The sequence below is a fragment of the Rhamphochromis longiceps genome, linkage group LG3, assembly GCF_057381845.1.
Source record: "Rhamphochromis longiceps isolate RC_006_pf linkage group LG3, R_longiceps_female_GT1.1, whole genome shotgun sequence".
Classification (NCBI taxonomy): domain Eukaryota; kingdom Metazoa; phylum Chordata; class Actinopteri; order Cichliformes; family Cichlidae; genus Rhamphochromis; species Rhamphochromis longiceps.
In genome coordinates, this window is record NC_140559.1 from 70784865 (window position 1) to 70811575 (window position 26711).

The 26711-nt window shown below is 42.4% G+C and overlaps 1 long non-coding RNA gene across 2 annotated transcripts in view; it reads right to left on the minus strand.

Annotated features, from left to right (window-relative positions):
- Nucleotides 1-26711, minus strand: part of LOC146676622 (uncharacterized) — a 148754-nt gene that overhangs the window by 117918 nt on the left and 4125 nt on the right. The gene's annotated exons all lie outside the window — the stretch shown is intronic.

Below are 26711 nucleotides of genomic sequence, written 5' to 3' on the forward strand. Positions count from 1 at the left end.
GTTACTGGGAGGTGGAGAGGAGAGCTTCATCCAGCAGTGACTGACAGAGGAATGAGAAGAAGTGCAGATGACTGTCAGTGCTGCAGAGTGAACTGCTCTGAGAACAGCTCCACTGTCAGACACAATGTAGAGTCCAGCATCATCCCTGTGTGTCCCTCTGGATCTGACAGAGGATCATCAGTGTATCTGGACTGCTCTGCTGCTGCTCTGTCCTTCTACAGTCTCTGCACAGTCTCTGTCTGACTCTGGCTACATTTTTGGCATTTATATTCTTGGTTGCTCTCTTTATATTTTTCACATTCAAAATGTGCCCATCTTTGGCAAGATTCACACTGCACCTGGAAAGGAAAAATAAATGGCTCATATTCTGTTTGGTGAATACTATTACTCAACATTTTAATTATGATTGGCAAGTAATGATACTAAGACTTATGTGTTTCTTTTGTTTTGTTTTGTTTTACCATTTCAATCATGCTGCGGTCAGCGTTAGCATCTAACATGGAGCAAACAATGCAGTAGTCCTCAGCGTTCCCTGAAACACAATCATAGTTAGGTTTTAATCAAACATTATTTATTGAATAATTAAAAAATAATAGTACATTTTTTCCAAATATACTTCCTGGAAAATTAGTCTAAATTAGACTTTGAGAAGGGTCTTATCTGAAAGTGTTTGAAGAGCACTATTTGTACTGTGCTGTTTGAAAAGCACTATTTAAATTGGAAGTACGCACTAACGTGATAAGGACTTTACTGGACTTACCTCGATTTTCAAGTAGGGTGCAAGCTATCTGCATTCGCTCCAGCACAACTGGCTCTGTAGTGGTTGACACCTCACTGACCTCTCCAAAATCAAGGTAGTGTTCTGCAAACTGTGAGATTGATCATAATTAGAATGTAAAGTCTTAATTAGGTAAAGGATAGGATAATTATAAGCCACAAGGCTTCAGCCTTTTCCTTTTTCAGTTACTGTATGATTAAGTACTTCTATGTAAAATGATCATCTTTGTTGTTGTTGACCGAAATAACTTTCACTTCACTTAAATTCACTTAAAGTCTTAATTCTAGCTAACAAGAAACTGAATCATTTGAATACGGGTTACCTTTAACAGTAAAACTCCACAACTGCTGGAATCCTGTCGCTTGTTGTGTTGCATAGTCTGTAACTGCCACTCCATGGTGTCTTCATGCCCTCTCATCCTCAGAAAATTCCTAGTTGAACAAAAGTGTTTGTAATGAAACAAGATTTTTTTTTTTTAATCTAAGAATAACACCTCAGTATCATACATACCTCCAGTTGCGCAGAACTTTCCTGTCATAAACACCTTCATTCCCATGGGGTCTATGAGCAGTATTTTCTGTGCAGAGATGTTGACAATCTAAAGAAAAAGTTAAATTAAAAATTACAATTGTTTGTGCCACTGAAAACTTATTTAAAAATAACACTTTGTGCAAGAAACTGCTTCACAACAAATTACGCAAATTAATAACAAAATGAACACATACCACAAGAATCCAGTGTGTACCAAAGTTCACAGGGCACAGCCACGTCTTCAACTGGGAACTTCATCTGTGGGATTGGAAGTGCAGAGTAATTTGGATTTACTTAGGTACCATGCGTCTCAGGGTGTTTTCAAATATAGTCTTCTTTAAAGGAACCGAACTCTTTCCTCAGCAACAGAAAGGAGTCAACTGTTTGGACCACTTCTGAGCTTTCAACATACCAGTTGAGGCATCTGAACTGCCCAGAAAACAACGAGCTTGCAACTACTGAACAGAGCAGGTGTGCAGCATTCTGCACAAGTATAGAAAAATGTTATAGAACAGTAAATAGGGTTTTTTTTTAATTTCAAAATTAGTAGGTAAATGACATTTCTTACTTACCTTTCGTCTGTCAATAACACGGTGCAGATATGCATCAATGACCTGTTTTGAAAAATCTGAGTTTATACAACAACAGCAACAATTTTTGAAGTAACTGCTTGAGTGCTGTACACAAAAACATCTAAAGGAATAGAATTGCTGATAAAGGTTCTTTCTGCATATACTGGAACTGGGTATTATGATGTCACAGATGTCACAACATCTGTGTTGTGGTTGATAACATTTTTTCCTATTGAAGTGAATGGGTGAAACCTTATCAGAGTTTTGCAATACAAACCCCCCCACCTACTCGCACATTTTAAACTATTAATGGTCTCTGCACTGCAAATGCTTCAGAAGGAGCAGAACCTCGAAATCAGAATCAATAATGATAAGTTCTCTTACCTCATCAGAAAGCCACCGTGACCCCTGCAGTGTTCGAAAAATAACTTGTATGGTCCAACAGCTGCCTCCAAGCGCCCAGTATCCTTTGCACGCCATAGCCTCTTTACTAAAAGAAAAATATGATAAGTTAGCTCAGGCATGCATGAGATTTCTAGTGGATAAGCTTGGTAAAGGCCGACGGGCCACAACAGGAAAAAGTCAATACAATAGGCATGCATTTACACGCAGAGAAATAGGAAAGGTACAGCGGGTGGGCAAAAGAGAAAATTACTGACAGGCAGATCCATTTCCAGACTTCCACAAGCTCAGTGCACGTTTCTTTACATCTAATATGAGTTGAAGACTGCAAAATGCAAACAAAGTCATGCAACAGTCAATTAAGTTGCAACGCCAAACTGGCAACAAATGACCAACTGGTCAAAAAGAGTTGTTCACTATGTCACCTTCATCTTCTAAGCTTTGTTTCTGGGAGGGAAGTTCTTGTTCACGCGTTTCTGGTCCTGGAACACAATTAAACTCCTTGTGTCAGCCGTTTTGGGTGCATAATGAATCCTCTGGACTTTGCTGGCACTGAGGGTTAGCAGTAGGATGGCAGGGGGGCATCTTCAGGTCTGTGCTGCTGTTCACTGTCTGACTGCGAGTTGGGTATTTTTACTTGTCACTGATATTTACATGGTGGCTTCTTCTGTACGGCTTGATATGGTCAATGCTGTAGTGATTTCTTAAAGTTGCTCCTTCTGTGTTTTTTAATCTCACACATTTGCCAGCGATGTCTTGAATGGTGTAGGGTCCTGAAAAATCTGGATCAAGTCTTCCTCCCTTCCTTCCACGTTTCATGTTCAAGAGAAGAACTTCATCTCCAACGCTGTACACAAGGTTTCTGTACTTCTGGACTCGTCTAGCATAAGCTTCCTTTTGTAAGTCTTGGGACTTTGCCATATTTTCCTCTACAGTTTTTTTTTAAACTTGCTCTTGTGCGTCTCTTGTAGAAGATACAAAGTCACCGTAACTCGACTCCTCAGGGAGAATGATGGAGGACAGCTAAAATTTTCACATTTTAAATTACAATTAGTCCACCACCAGCACCTTTGTTTTGGCCACATTCAGTTTCAGGTGATTCTCCTCACGAACCGACCAATCAGTCCTCTGTACTCCTCTTCCCTTCCCATTCCCTCTTTAATCCAGGATCTCAACCAGTTTGTTATGTTCTCTCTTATAACTTAACTGGTAAAGTAACAACACATTTTTGGTTGTTAGTAACTTACTTTATTAACCATGTTGTGGAACGGCACAGGCATATCAATGCACACATACACCACACTTGGTGTTCTCTACTTTACCACAAAATATAAACTGATTTTACTAAATACATCACAGTTCCTCCCATCCAGCTTTGATGAACACATTAAGTATCAAACAATCGAGATATTTTCAGGTAAATGCCGTAACCCAATAATTGTACTTAAACTGAAATATGACACCTACTGTTCTGTCCTTATTGTGCGTCCCTTTGCCCAACTTGACAGACAGCTAACGGTTTCAATGAACATTGGAGGCGGAAGTAAGTTTAAGGCTTTTTACTTCGTCAGTAGTTCAATGATTGATATTCTTTTCTTCCCGTAAAACTAAAAACAAACACAAAGTAAATGTCACAAGATGTCTTTTCCTCTTTACACACACTTCTAGGATATGAACTATACTGTTATATAGTATGTGTAATCAACAGCGACTCAGTATTGATCACAATACAACTTAGAGAGTTTAGCTTCCTCAAAGATAAACATAGCACATGAAATAACTGGTTCCTAAACAGATCTATGTAATAGAAATGCACCAAATAAACTTGTAAACATGTTATACATTAATACTCACAAGCAATAACTCTCCAAGGCAGAAACGTTTTAAAGAGCAACAACATATCCTGCAGGCTAACAAGCGACCAGCTTCCTGTTTCTTCTACCCACAGGAACACAGAAAAACCCCACCAAAATAAAAGCAGGTGAGAATTCCCATTATGACCAGCAGAGGGTGCTGAAGAGAAAGAACCTATGCATGTCATAACACTCCCCGTCTGGTATTGTAAAATACCATTATGAACCAACTGAAACATCATAAACTGCAAGATTTTACAGATTATATCTGAATACAATGTTTACCATCATGACACACATACTTCTCAGTCCTTTGGGGACATCAATAACACTGTCTCTGACACAGGTCTCAGGTAAGTATTAATAGTTCCATTTCTTGAGACCCTCACTTCAATCTTCCTGACCCTGCCATCCTTATCCGGGAAGATCTGGTTGACAAGTCCCATTGGCCATTCATTGCGCCTCGCTTGTGCATCTTTGATGAGCACCAAATCTCCCACCTTGAGGTTTGCATGGTTACGTTGCCACTTGTTCCGGCTTTGCAGTGTCCCTAAGTACTCCCGTCTCCATCTGGTCCAAAATGTGTTTGCAAGGTGTTGAACTTGCCTCCACTGCTGTCGATGGAGATCCTTCTCAATAAAACTTCCCGGAGGGGGAAGAGGAGTGCACACCTTCTGAGTGAGAAGCATGGAAGGTGTCAACAGGAAGGGTGTGTCAGGATCTGTTGTGATAGGAGACAAAGGTCTAGCATTAATGATGGCTGTTACCTCTGCCATTAGAGTAGAAAGCACCTCATGTGTCAAGTGAGAGTGCGGGGTTTGGAGAAGCATTGCATCCAGGATACGTCGGGACAATCCTATCATACGTTCCCAGCTTCCTCCCATATGAGAAGAGTGAGGTGGATTAAAGATCCAGGTGCATCCCTCTTCTCCCAGGTATGTTTTAATGCTTGACACGTCGGGATCTGTCAGTGTGAAACCTAGCTCCCGGCAAGCACCAACGAAATTAGTCCCACAATCGGATCGAATCTGCTTAACAGGCCCTCTCAAACTGAAGAATCGACGCAGGGAATTGATGAAACTTGATGCGTCCATCGACTCAATCAGTTCAATGTGCACAGCACGTGTGCTAAGACACGTAAAAAGAACAGCCCACCTTCTGCTATTTGCCTGGCCTCCTCTTGTGCGCCTTGTGACCACAGACCAAGGGCCAAATACATCCAAACCCACGAAGGTGAAAGGAGGTTCGGTGCTGATACGATCAGCAGGCAGATCTGCCATTCTTTGCTCAGTTGCTTTCTTCCTAAGTCTGTTGCAGGTGATACAGTTGTGGATAATCTGTTTGATTAGCCTCCTTGCTCCTGTAATCCAATATCCAGCAGTACGGACTGCACCTTCTGTGAACACCCGTCCCTGATGCATTACTCGCTGGTGATGGTGTTCTACTATCAACTTGGCAACATGGCTACCACCTGGAATAATGAGAGGATGTTTCTCCTTGTAGTCGATGTTGGCGTGTTTGAGCCTTCCACCTATCCTCAAGAGTCCTTCATCATCACAGTAGGGACTGAGTTTTTGTAAAGAGCTGTGTTTTGGTATGTCTTTACCATTAGCAATACAGGCAAGTTCCTCCTCAAACATTTCCTTCTGCACACTTTTGATGACGACAATCTCAGCCTTTGTCAGTTCCTCTGCTGTGCGAGACTGTTTGCAATGATGCCATGAACTGCAAGAGGGACCTTCATCTTTGCTCTTGAAGACCTTTGCAATATGAATGAGCAAACTAAGGGCCTTGAGGAGTTTCTTCAAAGAGGAAAAACGTCTGAACCTTTGCGATCCAAGCAGAGACCCATCATTACTCGTGTGAGTGACAAAGCTGCGTATTTCATCATCCAACTCGGGGTCCACAAGGTCATAGGTTTCAGCTTCTCTTGTAACACTAGCTTGTAACAAGAAGGCAGGTCCTTTAAGCCAGGCACTGTCACCAAGCATGGCGGCAGGCACCGAGCGTGTGCCTATGTCAGCAGGGTTAGAGCTCGTAGGGACATAGTGCCATTGTTTTGGTTCTGAAATCCTCCTGATTCGCTGCACCCTGTTGCCAACATATACATAGAACCTCTTCGTCTGGTTGCTTATATAGCCTAAAACCACACGACTGTCTGTGTAGAATTCAACTGCCTCAAGATTTAGGTCCAGTTCACTTGTGATGACTTCAGCAAGCTCTGCAGCTAAAACAGCAGCTCCCAATTCCAGTCTTGGAATTGTATGAGCAGATTGTGGGGCCAATTTTGCTTTCCCTAGAACGAAGCCCACCTGATGGTTCTGATTTTCGCCAGTGGTCTTTAGGAAAGCAACTGCTGCAATGGCTTTAGTGGAGGCATCTGAAAAGATGTGTAACTCTTTTCTGATTGCTGTTGACATCGTAGCAGAAGCGTAGGTCCTTGGAATATGTACATTCTTGAGATCGACAAGAGATTCTTTCCATGTATCCCACTCGGCCTCCCTTTCTCTAGGCAGTGGAGTGTCCCAGTCTAGGGCCTCACTTGAAAGTTCTCTCAGCAGCATCTTTCCCTGGATTGTAACCGGTGAAGCAAATCCTAAGGGATCAAAAAGACCATTGATTGTAGCTAAGACACCTCGCTTTGTAAAGGGCTTCACTGTCTCTGCTACTCGAAAGGTAAAGGCGTCTTTCTTTAGGTCCCATATCAGACCAAGGCTTCGCTGTGTAGGTGTCACATCAGTCTCCAGATTTAGCTCTTTAAGCCCCTTTGCACGGTCATCTGGAGAAAATGCATCAAGAACCTCAGAGCTGTTTGATGCTATTTTATGCAGGCGAAGGTTAGATGTGGCAAGCATTTCCTGTGCTCTCTTCATTAGATCAATAGCTTCACTGGCTGTGGGCCTTGACATAAGCGCATCATCAACGTAGAACTCCCTCTCAATGAAGCGTCGTGCATCTGATCCGAATTCCTCTTCACCATGAGCTGCTGCACATCGAAGGCCGTATATAGCTACGGATGGTGAGGGGCTGTTGCCAAACACGTGAACCTTCATTTGATACTCACAGATGTCATTGGCAGGATTGTTGTCTTCATGCCAGAGGAAGCGCAAATAGTTTCGATGGTCCTCTCTTACAATGAAACTGTGAAACATCTGTTCAATGTCAGCGGTTACTGCAACAGTTTCACGTCTGAACCTCAACAATACTCCCAATAAGCTATTATTGAGGTCAGGTCCAGAGAGGAGAACATCATTGAGAGAGACGCCATGGCACTTTGCACTTGAGTCAAACACAACCCTGATCTGATCCGGCTTCTGAGGATGGTACACCCCAAACGTAGGTAAGTACCAGCACTCCTTGTCCACCTCAAGTGGAGGAGCCAGTTCAGCATGGTCACGATCAAATATGTTCTGCATGAAAGCAAAGAAATGCCTCTTCATTTCAGGCCTTTTTTCAAGGGTGCGCTGAAGAGAGGATAAGCGTTTGACGGCCTGGTCGCGATTGTTGGGCAGCCACTGGCGAGGTCCCTTAAATGGAAGTGGCGCCACCCAGCTGTTGCTGTCATCTATGAACATCTCTCTCTTCATGACCTCTAGGAACAGTTTGTCTTCAATAGAAAGGCCGATTTTGTTATCGTCCTCGGATGTATCAAAGATGGTGCTTCCAAGAGTGCATGCCTTAACTATAGGTGTTTCGGTGGTAGGGAAGGCTTTACGCTCAGACTTGGACCCATACTTCTCTTTGATATGAACCATATTTGGACATGGTCTGAAATAGGATGGGCGATTGTTCTCAAGCACATTAGTGTGATAGGCATCCACAGCTGCAGGCTTATGAGCGTCACCTAAACAGACGTCACCAATGATGACCCATCCCAGGTCCAGTTTCTGTGCATATGGGGCATTGTGAGGACCGTTTCTATGCTGCCTCGCTTTGTGGACACTAAGTAGGTCACGTCCAAGTAAAAGGAGGATCTCTGCTTTGTGATCGAGTGGTGGGATGAGATGGGCTATTGGCCTTAGATGAGCATGTTCTGCTGCCACCTCAGGGGTAGGTATCTCAGCTCTGTTACTCGGAATGTTATTACATTCAATTATTGTCGGCAGCGTGACTGATGTGGCTCCGTCTAGTGACTCCACTACAAAGCCTGTAGCTCTTCTACCCATCATTTCTGTTGTTCCCGCACATGTACGAAGTGTGAATGGAGACTCTGACCCCTCTATGCCATAAACATCAAAAAACTCTGACCTGGCAAGTGACCGATTACTCTGATCATCGAGCACGACATAAGCCTTTGTCACTCGCTCTGGCTGCGCTTTTGGGAAAACCTTTACCAAGCAGATCTTAGAACAGGATCTTCCTCTCTGAGCTTCTCCACATACTTCGGTACAAGTCGATGTTATAGCAGGCTGAGTTGTCTCTTCTGTGCCCTCCCCGCCATGACCAAAGAGAGTTGCAGGAGGTGGTCCTGGATGAAGGGCAGAGATATGATTCCTGCTTTCACATTCTGTACACTTGATTGTTGTGCTACAGTTCTTGGCCATGTGACTAGTGGAAGAACAGCATCTAAAACAGATACCATTGTCCTTGAGGAAGGTCTTACGCTCCTCAATGGGTTTATTGCGAAACCCTCTGCAGCGCTTGAGGGGATGTGGCTTTTTATGAATAGGGCACTGCCTTTCCACATCACAGGTTTGCTCTCTCACGCTGTCTTGGCCAGCTTTCCCCTGTGATATTTCCGTCTTGTGAGCAGAGACCAAACCCTTATAGGTCTTCCTCACTGTAGTATCTGATCTAAAGTGGTCTGTTGTAGATGCTAAGAGCCTGAAGCCTGGATCATTGCGGGCTTGTGCCTCTCTGCAGACAAAGTCACAGAGAAAGGAAAATGGCGGAAAAATGACACTATGGTCAACTTTATACCTAAAACCCTGAGAGAGCCACTTTTCCTGGATATTGTGTGGTAACTTGTCCACAATTGGAGCGACACCACGTGCAGTGTCAAGATAGCTTAGCCCTGGGAGATAACCCTCTGATTTTGCTGCCTCAACCTCTTGCAGCAGGTCACTAAGCTCTCTCAGCTTAACAGGATCTTTGCTACTGACCTTTGGGAAGTTTGTAAGCCTGTCGAACAGTGTTTTTTCAATTATCTCTGGAGAGCCAAAACATTCCTCCAAACGCTCCCAGGCTTTGTCCAGTCCAACTTCAGGACGACAGACATGCACCGTCTTTATTCTTTTCACGTGCCGTGCTGAGTCGTGCCCTAGCCATTTAATAAGGAGGTCCAACTCTTCACTGGGGCTGAGTTTTAGTCCACTGATTGCATTCAGAAAGGAGGATTTCCACGCCCAGTAATTTTCAGGGCAGTCATCAAACTTTGTGAGACCAGCATTAATAAGATCCCTCCGTGCCAAGTACCTTGCTATATCACCCACCTGAGCACTGCCATCTGGTAGGAGTTGAGGTGTGACTCGATCAGGCGACCTTTCCCTTGTGCTCTCTGGTGGGTGCGGTGTTGAGTGGGGATAAATACCAGACTTTGGTTCCTGAGATAGCCCTGATGTTGGAATGGCTTTGTTTCTCATTTTGAACAAGTGAGATTCAACATATGGAGTACCAAAGCTTTGCCTGGGTTGAATCGTGGGCTTCAACTCATGAACAGTTGACTCTCTATGCTCTTCCTCTGGTTTAGCACTCTCGGTTGGCTGTAGATGCTGCTCCACATACTGCCGTGTCCTTTCAGCAGTCTCTTCAAAGGCTGGTTTCCTTTCAGTTTTGACAGACTCCTCTGCTGCAACCTCAAGGATGCTGGCTTCAGCCATAGCTGCTGCTACCTCCTTTTCATACTGTAAAGTGTTCAATTTGGCTTCTATGCGAGCCTTTTCAATCATCATTTCTGACTCTATTTTGGCATAATCAGCTCGTGCGCGAGCTGCCTCCAGTTTAGCACGAGCTGCAGCAGCGGCTCGACTGGCTGATGATCCACTCGATGCTATAGAGGCCACTGACCTGGTCTCTAGAGCCGACAGCTGCGTTATTTCTTTTGTGACTTGTGTGTCCTCCATCCCACAATGCTGCTGTGTGGCAAGCGTAAGCAGTAGTAGAGATGAGACGTGCTGGCAGACGAAGTTGCTGTCTTTGATTATCTCTGCCTGCTGAGAAGCTGCTTTTTTACTGTTCTGTCCTTATTGTGCGTCCCTTTGCCCAACTTGACAGACAGCTAACGGTTTCAATGAACATTGGAGGCGGAAGTAAGTTTAAGGCTTTTTACTTCGTCAGTAGTTCAATGATTGATATTCTTTTCTTCCCGTAAAACTAAAAACAAACACAAAGTAAATGTCACAAGATGTCTTTTCCTCTTTACACACACTTCTAGGATATGAACTATACTGTTATATAGTATGTGTAATCAACAGCGACTCAGTATTGATCACAATACAACTTAGAGAGTTTAGCTTCCTCAAAGATAAACATAGCACATGAAATAACTGGTTCCTAAACAGATCTATGTAATAGAAATGCACCAAATAAACTTGTAAACATGTTATACATTAATACTCACAAGCAATAACTCTCCAAGGCAGAAACGTTTTAAAGAGCAACAACATATCCTGCAGGCTAACAAGCGACCAGCTTCCTGTTTCTTCTACCCACAGGAACACAGAAAAACCCCACCAAAATAAAAGCAGGTGAGAATTCCCATTATGACCAGCAGAGGGTGCTGAAGAGAAAGAACCTATGCATGTCATAACATCTACTCAGTGATTTACAACATAGAGGTAGGTTGTTTCCTCTTAAACATTTTAACCGCTTTCCTTACAAAATGAACTGGAAACCTATAAGTTCAGTCTCTGAGGTGCTCTGCGATTTCTCTCAGGGTAATGTCTGCCTGTTTGGTCAGAGTCCATAGTGCTCTGTGTGGAAAGTTCAGGTGTTTGAACATTGGTGGTTTCACGTAAACCCTGAACCTCAGGTGGTGAAGCGAGGGCAAACTCTTCTGAATCTTGAGGTGTAGATGTGTCCTCTCAGGTTGCTCTGGAACCACGTGACATTCTGCATCTAGAATCTGATCAACATGTCTACACCAGACTAAGTTGGCTCCAACATTTATGGTGTATATCAGCGGTCCGGTCCGTGAACGAATCGTGCCAGAATGCCATTTCTGACTTGGGTCTCTGTAGTCTCTGGCGAGAACTTTTTGTCCAACATTGAAGAACCTGGTTTTGTTTCTTGTTGCTTCCACCATGGAAGACTGTTTATCTTGGACATCCTTGCGAATGTCTGGTTTCAGCAAATCTAGATGTGATCTCAGATCTCATCCCATGAAGAGCATTGCAGGTGTGTGTCCAGTTGTTGCATGAGTGGTAAGACAGTAAAAAAATTGTCAATTTTCTGTTGTAGCGGTTTCCCCTCTGTGCGACTGGCTGGTTCAGCTTTGTTGCAGGATGATGGGGAGCTGAAGTGATATGTCTTACGAGCTGTTGTGGCGGACCTGTGCGTGCAAACGGTGACCAAAGACTATTGATCGTGCTGGCAGCTGCTGCTTGCTTTACGGGGAAGATTTCTGGCCACTTTGAGTGGGCATCAACCACAACCTGGAACATTTAGTCCATAAATGGGCCAGCATAGTCTATATGAATGCGTTGCCATGGAGCAGATGGCCACTCCCACGCGTGTACAGGTGCTGTTTGAGGCTGGCGCAGCGTCTGCTGGCAAACAATGCAGGATTTAGCCATATTCTCCATTTCACAATCAGTGCCTGGCCACCAAACATAGCTTCTAGCAAGACCTTTCATCTTAACACCCAAATGTCCATCGTGCAGTGAGTCCAGTACCTTTGTACGTAGTTTGGGTGGCAGATGACACGAGTTCCCCACATGACACATCCTTGGCAAACGGATAGTTGGTCTTTGTGGGTGGAGTACGCAGAGAACTGAGTGTCACTACAGGACGGCCAACCATTCACAGTAAGATCGTTTGACAAGATTGTGTTTTGGCTCGTTTCTCTTTTCACCTGAGCACTTGTGACAGGTAGGGGTTCCATTTGTGTAACATGAAACACAGTAGCTGGAGCAGTCATTTCTTCGGTGGGTTGCATGTGTGGAAGACGTGAAAGTCCATCTGCATTTCCATGTAGCTTTTTCCCTTTGAACTCAATGGTGTAGGTGTGTGCACCCAGGAACAAAGCCCAAGCAAGCGTGCCGCAGCCATGGTTGGAATACCTTTCTGAGGGTTAAAGATGGACACCAGCGGTCGGTGGTCTGTGATCAGGGTGAAGTGTCGTCCATATAAATACTGATTAAACTTCTTCACTCCCCACACTAGACTGAGTGTTTCTCTGTCTATCTGCGTATAGTTGCGCTCGGCTGCATTTAGGGACCTTGAGGCAAAGGCAAGTAGTCGTTCGGATCGATCAGGCATTTTGTGAGATAGCACGGCACCAATGCCATATGGTGAGGCATCACAGGCGAGGCGAAGTGGTAGCTTGGGGTCAAAGTGTGTCAGAACCTCCTCTGATGTAATGAGCTGTTTAACTTAACTAAATTAAATGCCTCTTCATAGTTTGTCCATTTCCATTTGACATTTTGTTGCAGCAGAGAGTTCAGCGGGTGCAGGACTGTTGAAAGGTTTGGTAGAAACTTGTGGTAATAATTAATTAAGCCCAAGAATGAACGTAGCTGACTCACATTTTTAGTGTCTGGTGCCTTCAGGACTGCTTCAACTTTGTCCTCGGTTTTGTGGAGCCCATGTCTGTCGATCTTGTGTCCACAATACTCAATGGCATCCTTGAAGAACTCACATTTGTTTTTGTTTGCTCTCAATCCATATTTTTCTAGCCTGGCCAGGACTGCTGTTAGGTTAGCCAGATGAGTCTGACCGGCTGGAGCAGCATCTAATAACCAACTCACAAAATAAAGAAAAATAAAAACAAACCAACAAACACAAAAACACCAGGCATCATGATACAGACTTATAATTTGCACCAATGTTTTTTCGAAATTCTATACACGAAAGTGAGCGCGAGAGCCCTCGGTGCGCCTGCTCGCTGCCAAAGTCAAAGTAAACTTTATTGTCATCTCCGCTACAGACAGTCCAGTATACAGAGATATGAGATGACGAGGCTCCAGTTACAGCAGTGCAAGTAAACAAACAATAAGAAGAGTAAGAAAATAAATATACACTTTAGGACCAGGGGTAAAGGATCAATAACAATTTAAATTTACAGTTTGAGGGGAGGGGGCCCCTGCTGCTTCCAAAAAGAGCACATTTCATTTATAATGTTGTAAATCCAAGTCCATTATGTATTCATGATTTGAATCCTGGGTTGTGTGAAATCTCAGAAATGCACCCTAGATGAAGTGAATCTGTGAACTAAGGTGTAGGTCTATTAGATCATGTTGTGGTGATCCTTGTGTTGGGGGATTTGTGTTCATACTGGAGTGCAAAATTAAAACCAATGGAAGATGGACAAGAAAAGTTCAAAGCCATCATGGTGCTCAACTTAGAAAAAATAGAAAAGAAGAGGAGGAGAAACGAGCAAAAGATGCAGGTAAGCAGATGTGTGATTGGATAATGGCAGGTCATCCTGAAACTATCAGAATCAGAGTGAGTCAGAAATTATGTGGGTTACAGTTGCTCCAAGAAGAAATGGTAAAAAAACAAACAGTAACAGACTAAACTCCAAACAATACATTATGTTACAGATTTAAATATTAATTAGTCCTTGTCAATTGTTGATTTGTCCTGTTCTCATTGTATGACGAATTATGATGGCTGTTTGGTAGCCGTCTGCATACAATGCATACTGTGTGTGTGTGTGTGTGTGTGTGTGTGTGTGTGTGTGTGTGTGTGTGTGTGTGTGTGTGTGTGTGTGTGTGTGTGTGTGCAGCAGCTTTATGTTAATGTGTGTAAGGATTTGTGTCTGTGTGTGTGTGGGGGGGGGGCGCCAGAGGGATTGTTCGCCCAGGGTGCCAAACAGGCTAGGACCGCCACTGCCTGCAAATAAACAACATTAACATCAAAAGTTTTACATTTCCTAAATGTATCCCACAATCTGAATATAACACCCACTTCCCCACGTTTGATCCGCTGTGTTAAATATGATTAAGAACAGAATGCAATCATTTGCAAATCCTATAAACCAGTATTTTAAACAAAGTGAGAAAATGAAACATTTAAAGAAAAATATTAGCCCATTTTGAATTTGATGGCAGCATCCTCTCTCCATAAACTAAAGGCTTTACGATGTTTAGTGCTGGACCATGTTGGTTAATGTGTAAACTCAACAGTTTCCATTTTGATTAACCTGACCAACATCTAACATAGAACACCTTTGAAGTGGACCTCGCAGCCTGTGGATAACTTCAAACACGTCGAGGTCTTCAGAGGCTGAACTTTGACCCAGCATCACAAGGAGCGCCATAAACACTTGTTACGGTTATTAGAAGGAAGCCAGCCTTTAGACATCCCCACAATGACATCGTGACCAAGGGTCTGTTGCATGATTTTTAACATGGCTACAATGTGTCGTCTGCTGAGTCATCGTTTAATACAACAACGTACTGAAAGAGAGCATTCAGCATCTGACTGAGCTGGACTAACCTTCCCTTTCAAAAGTGAAAACTGCAACATAAAACTGGAATACAACCAACTTCTAATGAAATGTAACATTTTATAACATGAACACAGATTCCAGGTGAGCTGTGTCTTCCAGGACTGGATTTACCAGAACAGGTATGAGGATGGTGCCTGACGGGCATGTACGAGCTGGAGTGGATCCCAGCTAACACAGGGTGAGGAGACAGACGACCGTTCACGCTCACACTTATTCACCAGTTAACCTAACCCCACTACCTGAATGTCTGTGAACTGTGGGAGGAAGCCAGAGTCCCCTGAGAGGACCCACACAAACACGGGGAGAACATCCAACCTCCACAGAGACTCTCTCTGCACTAAAAGCACAAAATAAAAATCACACCGTCATGTAATTCAAGAAACTGGTCTTAAAAAACATTTAATCTAATGTGTCCACATGGAGCCCGTGTTAAGGTCCGTACTGGGCTTCAGAACATCAAGTGAACAACGTCAGATGGGACCTGAGTGCGTTGTCTCCTGATAGAAAGTGCTGAGGATCAGAAGGACTCAGGGACAACACGATATCTGTCCAGCAGAGGGCGGCATTATTCCAAACGGCTCATCGAACTATTAAACAAATGCACAGACTGCACAAACACAATGACTGCAACTCACAACGAATTACACCAATTACTACACCAAACTACAACATCGGCCTATGGCATCAATTAGTGCATAAAGCATACATCAAGTTACAGCCAAAAAGGCATCACAATGACTCAAGCTGGGGTCAACAGGTTTCCCCTCATGCTCACCCGACCTTTCTGCTCATCAGGTGCGGTGAACAGGTGAGTGCAACCACATTTATCACCTAACACGCCCACGAGTCACGCCCCACACCCGTGCACCAATACAAGGTGTGCATTTAAACCAACCCTCTTAATCCAAAACAAAAAGGAACAACTCATATGGCTCCTACACTTGTGCTCAAGAACTCAGTCCTATATTTTAGGTTATTCTGAATAAATCGTTCATGCCCTCTCTTGGGAAAGAAGCTGTCGTGGTTCCTGGTCCTAAATCTAGTCGTCCAAAAGTTCTAAACGACTTCAGGCCTGCTGCCCTCACCTCAGTCTTTGAACAAATCATCAGAAATGTGATTATGGAAGACACTGAACTTCAGCTTGATTCAATGCAGATTGCACATAAGCCCAACAGAGGAGTGGAGGACGCGCTTTTGATTCTACTTCACCTGATTGTCAAACATGTAGAGAGTAAAGGACTTCAGTTCATCGATTTCTCTGCTGCTTTCAATAACACAGCCCCAGATTTGAATCAAAAGACTTTTAGAACAGTTTGAAATCCGGACAAACCTGAGCAAGTGCAGTCATATAAATATCTTGGGGCCATTGAGTCTGTTTTATCATGAGAATGATGCAGGACAAAGTCTTATAAAAGCAGCTTTGTCCCTGCTGCCGTCACTAAACTTAATAACTAATAACTGTTTTTCTGATTTGATTAATCGCGTCTAATTTCCAAATGTGTGTCTGTCAGGTTTAAATCGATGTGTGTGTTTGTGAAGGGATGACAAATGCTATTATTTTTCTGTAAAGCAAATTTACGTAAAAGTAAAGTAACCTTGATATGTCAGGATGTAGATGTCCCTCCCAAAAACGTCATCAGCCCTGAAACATCGGTACTGTTCAAGGCAGCATTGCTGTCCACACGTCCATCAGAGTGTTAGAGGTGGCTGTCACAGATGTTGCAGTCTGCTCTCTGTTTCCATGAAACAACCACACTTGAAATGATCATTAAAGCTACCTGTACTAAAGGAAGCTGAGAACATGGCAGACGTGGGACTGACTGTGATCAGACTGTGACGATTGTTCTTGAGCAGATCTACAGGTCAGCTGTTCCACATCATGTTTCTAGCCCAGTACGGACCTTAACACGGGCTCCATGTGGACATATTAGATTAGGGTTAGATTAACTGTTTTTAAGACCAGTTTCTTGAATTACATGACGGTGTGGTTTTTATTTTGTGCTTTTAGTGCAGAGAGAGTCTCTGTGGAGGTTGGATGTTCTCCCCGTGTTTGTGTGGGTCCTCTCAGGGGACTCTGGCTTCCTCCCACAGTTCACAGACATTCAGGTAGTGGGGTTAGGTTAACTGGTGAATAAGTGTGAGCGTGAACGGTCGTCTGTCTCCTCACCCTGTGTTAGCTGGGATCCACTCCAGCTCGTACATGCCCGTCAGGCACCGTCCTCATACCTGTTCTGGTAAATCCAGTCCTGGAAGACACAGCTCACCTGGAATCTGTGTTCATGTTATAAAATGTTACATTTCATTAGAAGTTGGTTGTATTCCAGTTTTATGTTGCAGTTTTCACTTTTGAAAGGGAAGGTTAGTCCAGCTCAGTCAGATGCTGAATGCTCTCTTTCAGTACGTTGTTGTATTAAACGATGACTCAGCAGACGACACATTGTAGCCATGTTAAAAATCATGCAACAGACCCTTGGTCACGATGTCGTTGTGGGGATGTCTAAAGGCTGGCTTCCTTCTAATAACCGTAACAAGTGTTTATGGCGCTCGTTGTGATGCTGGGTCAAAGTTCAGCCTCTGAAGACCTCGACGTGTTTGAAGTTATCCACAGGGTGCGAGGTCCACTTCAAAGGTGTTCTATGTTAGATGTTGGTCAGGTTAATCAAAATGGAAACTGTTGAGTTTACACATTAACCAACATGGTCCAGCACTAAACATCGTAAAGCCTTTAGTTTTTGGAGAGAGGATGCTGCCATCAAATTCAAAATGGGCTAATATTTTTCTTTAAATGTTTCATTTTCTCACTTTGTTTAAAATACTGGTTTATAGGATTTGCAAATGATTGCATTCTGTTCTTAATCATATTTAACACAGCAGATCAAATGTAGGGAAGTGGGTGTTATATTCAGATTGTGGGATAAATTTAGGAAATGTAAAACTTTTGATGTTAATGTTGTTTATTTGCAGGGTTTAAAAATAAATGTGTTTACTGTTTGAAACTCATACTTGGCCTTCTACTCTTCATGGCTGCTTAACGAAGCTAACAGGGTGGACAGTCTGAGGAGCTGGGAAAGAAAAGCGTCTGAACTGCTTTAAATTTCTTGAAGACGTTTTATCCAAGAAGTTTCTTCAGTTCTGAGAGAACGGCGCGGCGGTGGGTGTGGATAATGTTGCCGAAAGAAAACGGCGGAAGAGGGGCGGCTGAAGAGTAAACTTTCAGAAGTAAGTACTGAATATTATGTCACTTATTTATGTGCAAATGTTTAATAATGAAGAACATTAAAACATTCCTGTTGGCCACATGTTGGCAAAGTTATGTGACATTAGTGATGTTTGTACTTTCAGCGTTTACTTGGTTTTAAAGCCTTTACTTTAAAATATACGCTGTTCAATAGTCGACCTTAATCCTACAGAGAATGTGATGATTTTGTGGATAATTAAAGTCAGTCATTTATCCACAAACACAACAAGCTGAAAGTCAGTGATGCTGCTCGGTTTGCAGTCCTGAATATCACGGCACAAGCAGGATTCACTGCACTGTTAATGTTAGCTATGTTATATTGCTGCCTCTGTTCGGTGGTGTCGAGCCAAACGGACTTTAACGTGTGTTTGAACGAGCTGACGGTTCACTCGTTAAGCTGAAAGAAAGATGCTTTAATCACAGCAGTCACACATGTGTCCACTGCACCATCTGGAACTCTTCTTGTTTAGCACTCGTAATAACACAAACACTAAATCCTCCTTCTCTGGTGCTGTTGTGTAGCAGTGTATACACCTGAGACTGTCACCTGTCTGTCTGTCCTGCACAGGGCTGAACTGGGACAAAAAATCGGCCCGGGCATTTTGACTAGAGACCGGCCCACCAAAAATGTGACGTCATTCAGGGGTAAAAACCGCAAAGGATTCTGGGAACTTGTGGCAAGAGGTACTAGCGCATGCAGGCTTTCAATTGAACTCAGCTACAGAGCGATAAAAAGAAACACAAAAAATAGCCGGTGTTGTGCCAAAAAGTGATTGTCTGCCAAAAAGTGATTGCTCGTATTTAAATTGCTATAAGTAACTTGTTGGGCTATAATATGTGAAACATATGTCAAATGCATCCCTCATGGATGACATAAAGTCATCTCTCCATCTCCATCTCCTGCTCTTTTATTTCTCTCTCTTGCTCCATCTCTCTCTGCTGCTCTTCTGTCTCCTCTGTCACAGACTTCTCCACTTTTGATGATAAATCAGCCTGGTGCAACATGTAAGGATTGGCACAATTTGTTAAGATTTTGAGGAGTTTGAGAAACTAACCTTAAGCATAAAATAAAATTTACTATCAGTAACTTCATAGCACCCGCCCAGCAGTATATAAACTCCGTCATGCTAGCTAGTACCAGTTATTCTAAGCGACTGTAAAAAGTCAGCACAACGAAAACAAACTACAACTAAACTTGGTTTATATCTGACACAGATAGACAGCAGGTCATAACTTCTTACCTGAAGTTCAGTTCCTCTGCCACTATGACCGGTGGCCGCCTCGGGTCTCTCCTCCTCTTGCCTCCCCTTTCCCTTATCCACCTGCTGGCCTCCACCACTTGCTGATGTTGCTAAATCTGTGGAAGCTATGCCACAGCTACCGCCAAACAATTCAGTTATTTTTACACATTTGGCAGCGTCTGCCTGAAGGGCTTGTTTCTTTTTGGCCCTAATTTTTTCTGCACCTTCTTTCCTTTTTTTGTTCTCCATTTTCTTTAGTTCATCTATAAGATTGCTAAACAAGGGGGAGGGTGCATCCGCCCTCCTCGGCTGTAATTGGTCCAGCCCAGAGTCGATCATGACCAATTGGCCAATCCAACACCTTTCATTATTTATACCCTTCCAAAAAAAAAATAAAAATCGATCGGCCCATAAAAGCAAAAAATCGCCAGCGGCCCACCGGGCAAATGCCCGGTATGCCCGATGGCGAGTCCAGCTATGGTCCTGCACTCTCTCTCTGTTTCTTTCTCTCTGATTGTGGAATAAAAGTATGAACATGTGTTTATAAGTCACACTTGTGTTTGAATCCTGCAGCTTATCACACATTTGATTTCCATGTGTGACGACTGCAAGTGTCCAGAGTGAGGACAGACTGAGGGACCCACTGCTGCACATCATCTGTGAGGCTTTGCAGCCCTGATGATCCACCAGGACAAACTCAGCAGTGTGTGAGGAAGAGGAGGAGGAAGAGCCAGCAGCAGCTGACAGATGGAGAGAATAGACAGACTGTTCCCTGTTTGTGAAGGACTGCTAGGAAAGTTTAACATAACTGTCTGTCCTGAATCAGTCTTATTAGGTAATGTTCAAATAATGTTGTCATTCCAGTGTTTCCATTGTGGGAGAAAGTACTCAGGGCCTTCAAGTTACACACTATGAAAGGCAGCAACAAGTTTAATGTTCAGAAACCTAAAGTCTGTATCAGCAGCAGAATGGAGCTAAAAATAAATGTTTGTTTCAGTTCTATGAAGCTTTGAGTATTTTGGATCAGTAGCACTGCTGTGTTTGTTGCATCATATTGCTGTAATTGTTTATTTGCTTTATATATTCTGAGCTAAGTTGATCTATAGTGTTACATCATATTCTATAAGGATGTTATGTGTTTGTAGACTTTCTGCCCAGTTTGACCCATTTAGCAGAAGTCAGCCTGTTTAAGGCTCTGATGTCTATTCTGTGTGACTTAAAGCAGTTATGACATGGTCTGATTTTCTCACCCAATAAAGGAATATTTCATTTATCAGTCTACTCTTCATTCTATCAGACACAGTTATCACAGCTCGTACATTTGCTTTTTACACATATATGTAAGCACTGAGCCACATTTAGTAATGCCAACATATTAAAAGAACAATATTTCTCTCTTATATATGATACATCTATATACACACTGTCACAGATACTTGAGTGTCTTTGAGTGAAGATTTAAGGTGATAGGAAATATAAATAACTGCAACTTGAATCTTTGACACAGAGTTCATGCTTCAGAGTTCAGATGTTCAGAGTTCATGGACCGTTGAGGCTGCGAACTTTAAGGCTGCAGACCCTGAATTGGGATACAGCCATCGACTGTGGAAACCTTGCAAGTGGATCGTAAAGGTTGTTACAGAGTCTTTCATGTCTAAATTTGCCGTTAATAATTATATAATTGTAGGAATCATCTAGTTTGCTTACACTGATTACGTTGGCACTTTGTTAGCGCTACAACAACGGTCAGACCCCCGAGGCATCTAAACTTTAGTAAGAATGTGCACTTTTGACACCTCTGGTTAGCATTTAGTGGTCAGTTTCAAACGTATTTGATTTTTGCTTGTTATGAACAAATTCACTTCACTACTTTTCACGATCTGTAACATCAATGCACATTGTTCCATTTACTGCATATTGCACTTTATTCATATCTCTCATTCCACCTGCAAAAACATTGTAAAGGTCGTCACAGAGAGTTTTATGTATGTATAAATACTAATATTCTCTATTTATTCTGCTTTATTGCCAAGATGTTAGTTAGCCTTTGTTCAGTTGTCTTTTATATGTCAATAGATACGTATGTCACAAATAAGTGTCTTGTAAATTATGTTTTTGTAAAGAATTTTCTCCCAAATCTCTTACATGCTAACTGTAACGTGTTATTTCTGCTAAAACCTGAACTTAAATGTGTATATGGTGTTTATCTGTTTTTCTCTCTGTTTTAGATGCAAATATCAAATTGGAGTTCTGCCTCCAGGCCAGAATTGCAGGAATGCACCACGTGTTGGCTGTTTCACTGCCCTCTGTGCCCCACTCTCAGCCCTGCTGTCAGGGCAAAGATTGAGCAGCATATAAATGGACACATTCAAAGTGCTTTGCCTTTCAAAGGTATGTTGGTATTAAATATACCTCATAGTTAAAGTCATAAATATGCACTTCTTTTCAGCACCTCTGCAGGTCTTTGTTGACTTAAAAGTTATTTTTCACATTGTACAGTTCAGTTCATTCATCAGCGAGAGAAAAAAGTGTTTTCATTAAATATTTTTCCTGTTCACCACATTTCCTGACAGCTCTTGTGATCCACACCATTTTGCTTTCATTATTGAGGACGGCTTGGATATTTTTGTTAATATGTACAATCTGATTGTTAGATAAACTGACTGCATTCTATACAACTACATTTAAATTACATGTTTTTTCTTTTTTTCTCTCTTACAGACAAAATGATGTGCCGGTGCACTTTCACTGCCCTTCTGTAACATGACAGTCATACAGCGTGGGGATATGGCAAGGCAATTATTGTCATGTCAGCATTCAGGACTGCTCCCCACTGAACTCTCCGTGGAGCCTCGTCTCCCTCTCCATGTCTCGTCTCCAGCATCTAAACCATTTCCTGAATCTTGGGTAGAACATTCATGTGCTCTACCCTCTGTGCTAAATGAAACTGGGGCTTGTGGAAAGTCCATGAAAATGAAACGTCCTCACTGTGGTCTTAGTCTTCTTACAAAAAAACTTCAAGGCTCACATGATGAGGAGGCATTCAAACAGGTCAATAGATGTTTGCCTGGCCTGTCATCCACAGTGTTTTTGTGTAGAGGGACTTCTTCCTCTTTGTTTTTCAGTTTGCAGAGGACATGGAGCTCTTTTTAAAAGCATGTGCTGACGAGCAGAGACTACAGGTCAAAGCGATGTTTGACATTTAATGGACAGATGAAGGCACTGGCTGTTTGTTTGTGTTTTTTATCTGTTGTTTGTTTTTCAGTGTACAGAATTCCAGTTAAACTTATTATAAAATGCTGTTCACTTGTTTCCATACTTATAGTAAAAAATTTAAGTGTAAATGCAACAGCATTGTTTATACTTGTAACTTCAGAGTAAAAAGCTTATTGTTGATATTAACATTAATGTATTATCCTGTAATCAATAATATTTTTATGCATTTTACGCATTAACCCTCTGATCTCTATCCTGGCCATTTGGGGCCACTTCACTTCTCCTTGTTTGACTGCTACACTGCAGTGGACCAAAAGAATGATGCAGGTTTGATCTTAAGGCTCTAATAGTTGTGTGTGTTGTGCATGACATTGCAACGCAAACATGTATTTGCAAGATAGACTGGAATAAATTATGATGCATCAAATATTACACAGGCTGCAGTGAATTGTTGTTGATACAGGTTATTGAGCTTTGAGTTTCCCAGTCAAACGTAGCTTTGACACACATGCTAACACTCTTACTCTTGTACATTTCATAACAAGACACCATAGCCAAAATATTAGCTCTCAAAAAAAATTCAAAGCTGCAGCTGCAGCACACACAGCAACAAACACTGTTAGTAAATGTGTCCTGGAGTTTCTGCAGGTGCAGAAAGTGCTGCTGCTGTAAGTCAGCCTAACAGCTTCCAGATCACTGATATTTCTGGAAAGATGGCAAGAAGGGCATCACAGCTCATTTCTACAATCTCCCAGATCTTGGAATACAAGCCCCTGTCCCATGAAAACCACTTCACAGTAGTAGGAGTCCACTAAAACCTACAAATGAAGAGTGATCCTGGAAGAAATAGGGCGCACACTAGTGACCTCAACAGTTGCAAGACAGCCTTGTCCCCGATGCTTATATGAAAAAAAATATGAAGATTTATGAAACCATTAGGACTTTATTACTGTTTTATCTGAAAAGCTACTGGTAATATTTAACCTAACTGGGATTTAAAGTGTAAAAAACAGAATGTAGATAAAATTTTGGTTTTGATGAAAAGGAGTGGAGCTTGTGAGCCACAATGTAAGCAGTGTTGCTTTGCTGACATGCACTCGATGCTGGCAGTACAAGCATTGTAGTGGTTCTTATGTTTTTGTAAACTAACTGTATAATATATTGAGCCATTCAACAGTACACAAATGTTTGTAGGCTCCTTTTTGTATGCAACCTGCATGTCTTTCTGAATTAATTGTTTGTTTATATCATGTTTTTCAGGACAAAGAAGAAGTTAAAGTCAAGTGGAAGCCCTGCTCAACATGGTATGTAGTAACAACTTTGTTGGACGGGAACAGACATTCATACTGTTGATAAATAGTTATCACCTCAATTTGAATTCATGTATTTGGACTAAAGTAAATTGGGAGCTGTTAGCTGTCAAGCTGCTCCTCTGTGAGGAGCTTGATAGCTGTCCACCTCCAAAGTCCATTATGAGTTTTGGAGGTGGACATGGTCAAGACTTTTAAGAGTTGGCATAAGACTTCACTTCTTTATAGAGCTTATAGTTGGGGCTGGTTCAGGTCAGCCCTTAGTTATGCTGTCATAGCACCAGACTGCTGGGGGTTAGTGTCTACTCGTGTCATTGTATATATCCAGGAATATGTGCCTGAGGATAGTTGTCATGAAATCAATATTAAATCAAAGTTTTCCTTAATGACCACAGCTGGCATGAGTTCTCCAAAGCTGCCTGCTGTCTCAGGATCTGTCTCCAAAAAGAACCAGGGAGCGCTAACATGTTATGTTCTAGACTGATGAAGAAAATGCACATTAAACATAGTATAAACTCACTATGTTAAGTAATGTGAAGAGGATGCCTTTAGCTCCTATTGGGTTGGTTCCTTGATCAGTGCAATACAGAATCATTCATCTGGTTTGATGTAATGTCCTTCAAACACGTCAAAATGAGGCTCTGTAGTCTGTGTGGCCTCCACATGCCTGTATGACCTCACTACAACACCTGGGCATGCTCCTGATGAAGTGGCAGATGGTCTCCTGATGGATCTCCTCCCAGACTCCAGGACTAGAGCATCTGCCAACTCAGGCAGCAGAAGGTTCTCCAATATGTCTCCAGACTCTGTCACACGTGCTCAGTGTGAACCTGCTTTCATCTGTGAAGAGCACAGGCCGCCAGTGGCAAAGTTGCCAAGCTTGGTGTTCTCTGGCAAATGCCAAACATCCTGCACGGTGTTGGGCTGTAAGCACAACCCCCACCTGTGGACGTCGAGCCCTCATACCACCCTCATGGAGTCAGTATCTGACCGTTTGAACAGACGTGCATATTTGTGGCCTGCTGGAGGTCATTTTGCACGGCTCTGGCCTTTCTTTCCTACCCCACAGTACCTTTCCTTATCTTTTGTTTCCTACTCTTTTACTTAGTCTTTGATCACGGTTGTCTTTCTAGATAATTAATGTCATTTGTTCTGGGGCGAGTCACTGGCTCGGGTGCATTCTGGGACTGTCAGTTCACCAGTGTGCTGGCATGCTTCTTAACAAACACACCACTACAGCAAACATCTCAGTTGTACTTGTTGATTTCTTCAACAAAACACTGAACAAAACATGTCCTTGTGAGTGTGCTGCCTGGTGCTTTTACATTTTGTGGTAATTTGAGCAGCCCAGAAAGCATCCCATGAATTCAATGATGTTATTGTATCTGAACATGTACACGAGTCATTAAATTAGATGGGAAAGAATGATTCAGGGTAAACAACTGCACCAAGGGAATTACATTTTTCTTCTCAACATGTAAAATGTCTGTTGATAAGCAATTTCTGAAACAGACATTATAAAAATCACATTAAACAGATGTGATTAACTTTTTATTCTAGCAAACATAACATCAATGATGACACAATCAGTCTTCATCAGAAGTGCTCAAATCACTCTCATCATCTGGAACGTCCTCCTCCTCCTCCGAGTCCATTTCCAGGAGTGGTTGGTGGCTGAGGATTCTCTTGTACACGTCCTTTACTTTGAGCGTTTCAGCTTTCAGTTCACTTTGTTTTTAAACCAGGCTATGGAGTCCTTTCTGTGCATCCTCCGACATGCCAACAAGGGAGGCTAGAAAAACAACAAAACTATTAAATATAAGTAAAACAAACAAACAGACAAAAAAACTCACCTCATAAACACAAGGAGTTAGGATCATGTAATTAAACTTTTTTTAAGGGAGAAGGCAGTGTTAGCTAGCAACCCAAATATAGGTAAAAGATCCAGTAAGACTTTAGCATCTGCTATTATTTTCAATCAATTCATCACCAAATGTATAAATAAATAAAAGATGTGCTTACAGTCTGAGGAGATTGTCCCCAACACCACAGATCGCATTTGCAACACTGTCCAGTGATGCTGCATCTCCCTGCAAAGGATCATCTCCTCCTCTCTCAGGCGCCTCACAGCCATCACCTTCTCAAAGACCTTTCTCTTTGTCCGGAGGTCAGCAGCAGCTGCAGTTTAACAACATCAGATGGGAAAACATAGCAGCATATTATGATTCAAGAACAAAACATTCAACTGCTGCTCAGATACTGGGAGTTTGTTTAAAAAGGATATTTAGAAATCAAGAGCTTACGTTCACTTGTGCTCTGCCAGGGCCAAACGTCGCTCTGCATGAGGGCATCACTGGATACGATTTGCTTTGTTGCTTGTTTCCTTGTTGTAGTCGTCAACAGCAGCCGCCAAGCGTTTCTTCTCATCTAAGATGACCTTGTGAATTCTGTGTCGCCTCTTGTTGCTATCTGTAAATAATCATAAAAAGGAACACCTTCACATAATGTATATATTTACATTTTAATCTACACTCATCAATTCGTTTGCTAGAACAAATCACATCCAGCTTAAACAAACCTGGATCTGATTTTATTCTGTTTACAAAGTAGCTGTACAAGCTGTACAAACTGAGCATCAAACGGTCCGTTTCAAAGAAACTGTGACACCATTTTGTCTGTAAAGACTTTGTGTTCGCACTCTGATGATGACGACAAGCTCCTCTACTCGTGCCTGCAACGCTCCAAGGCTGCCATCAGTTTGATCCGTTTCTAAGTGAGAGGAATATTAATCAGAACACAGGATGAGTAACAGTCACCAAACTACAGTGGACTCTGTAATCACTGACTTGATGATATTCATTATAAGACATCTGGAGCCTTCATGTGCTGCATTATCATGAGATAACAAGTATGTTGGTGTTCAGCTTTATAAAACCAACTAGTACGACATCACTTCAA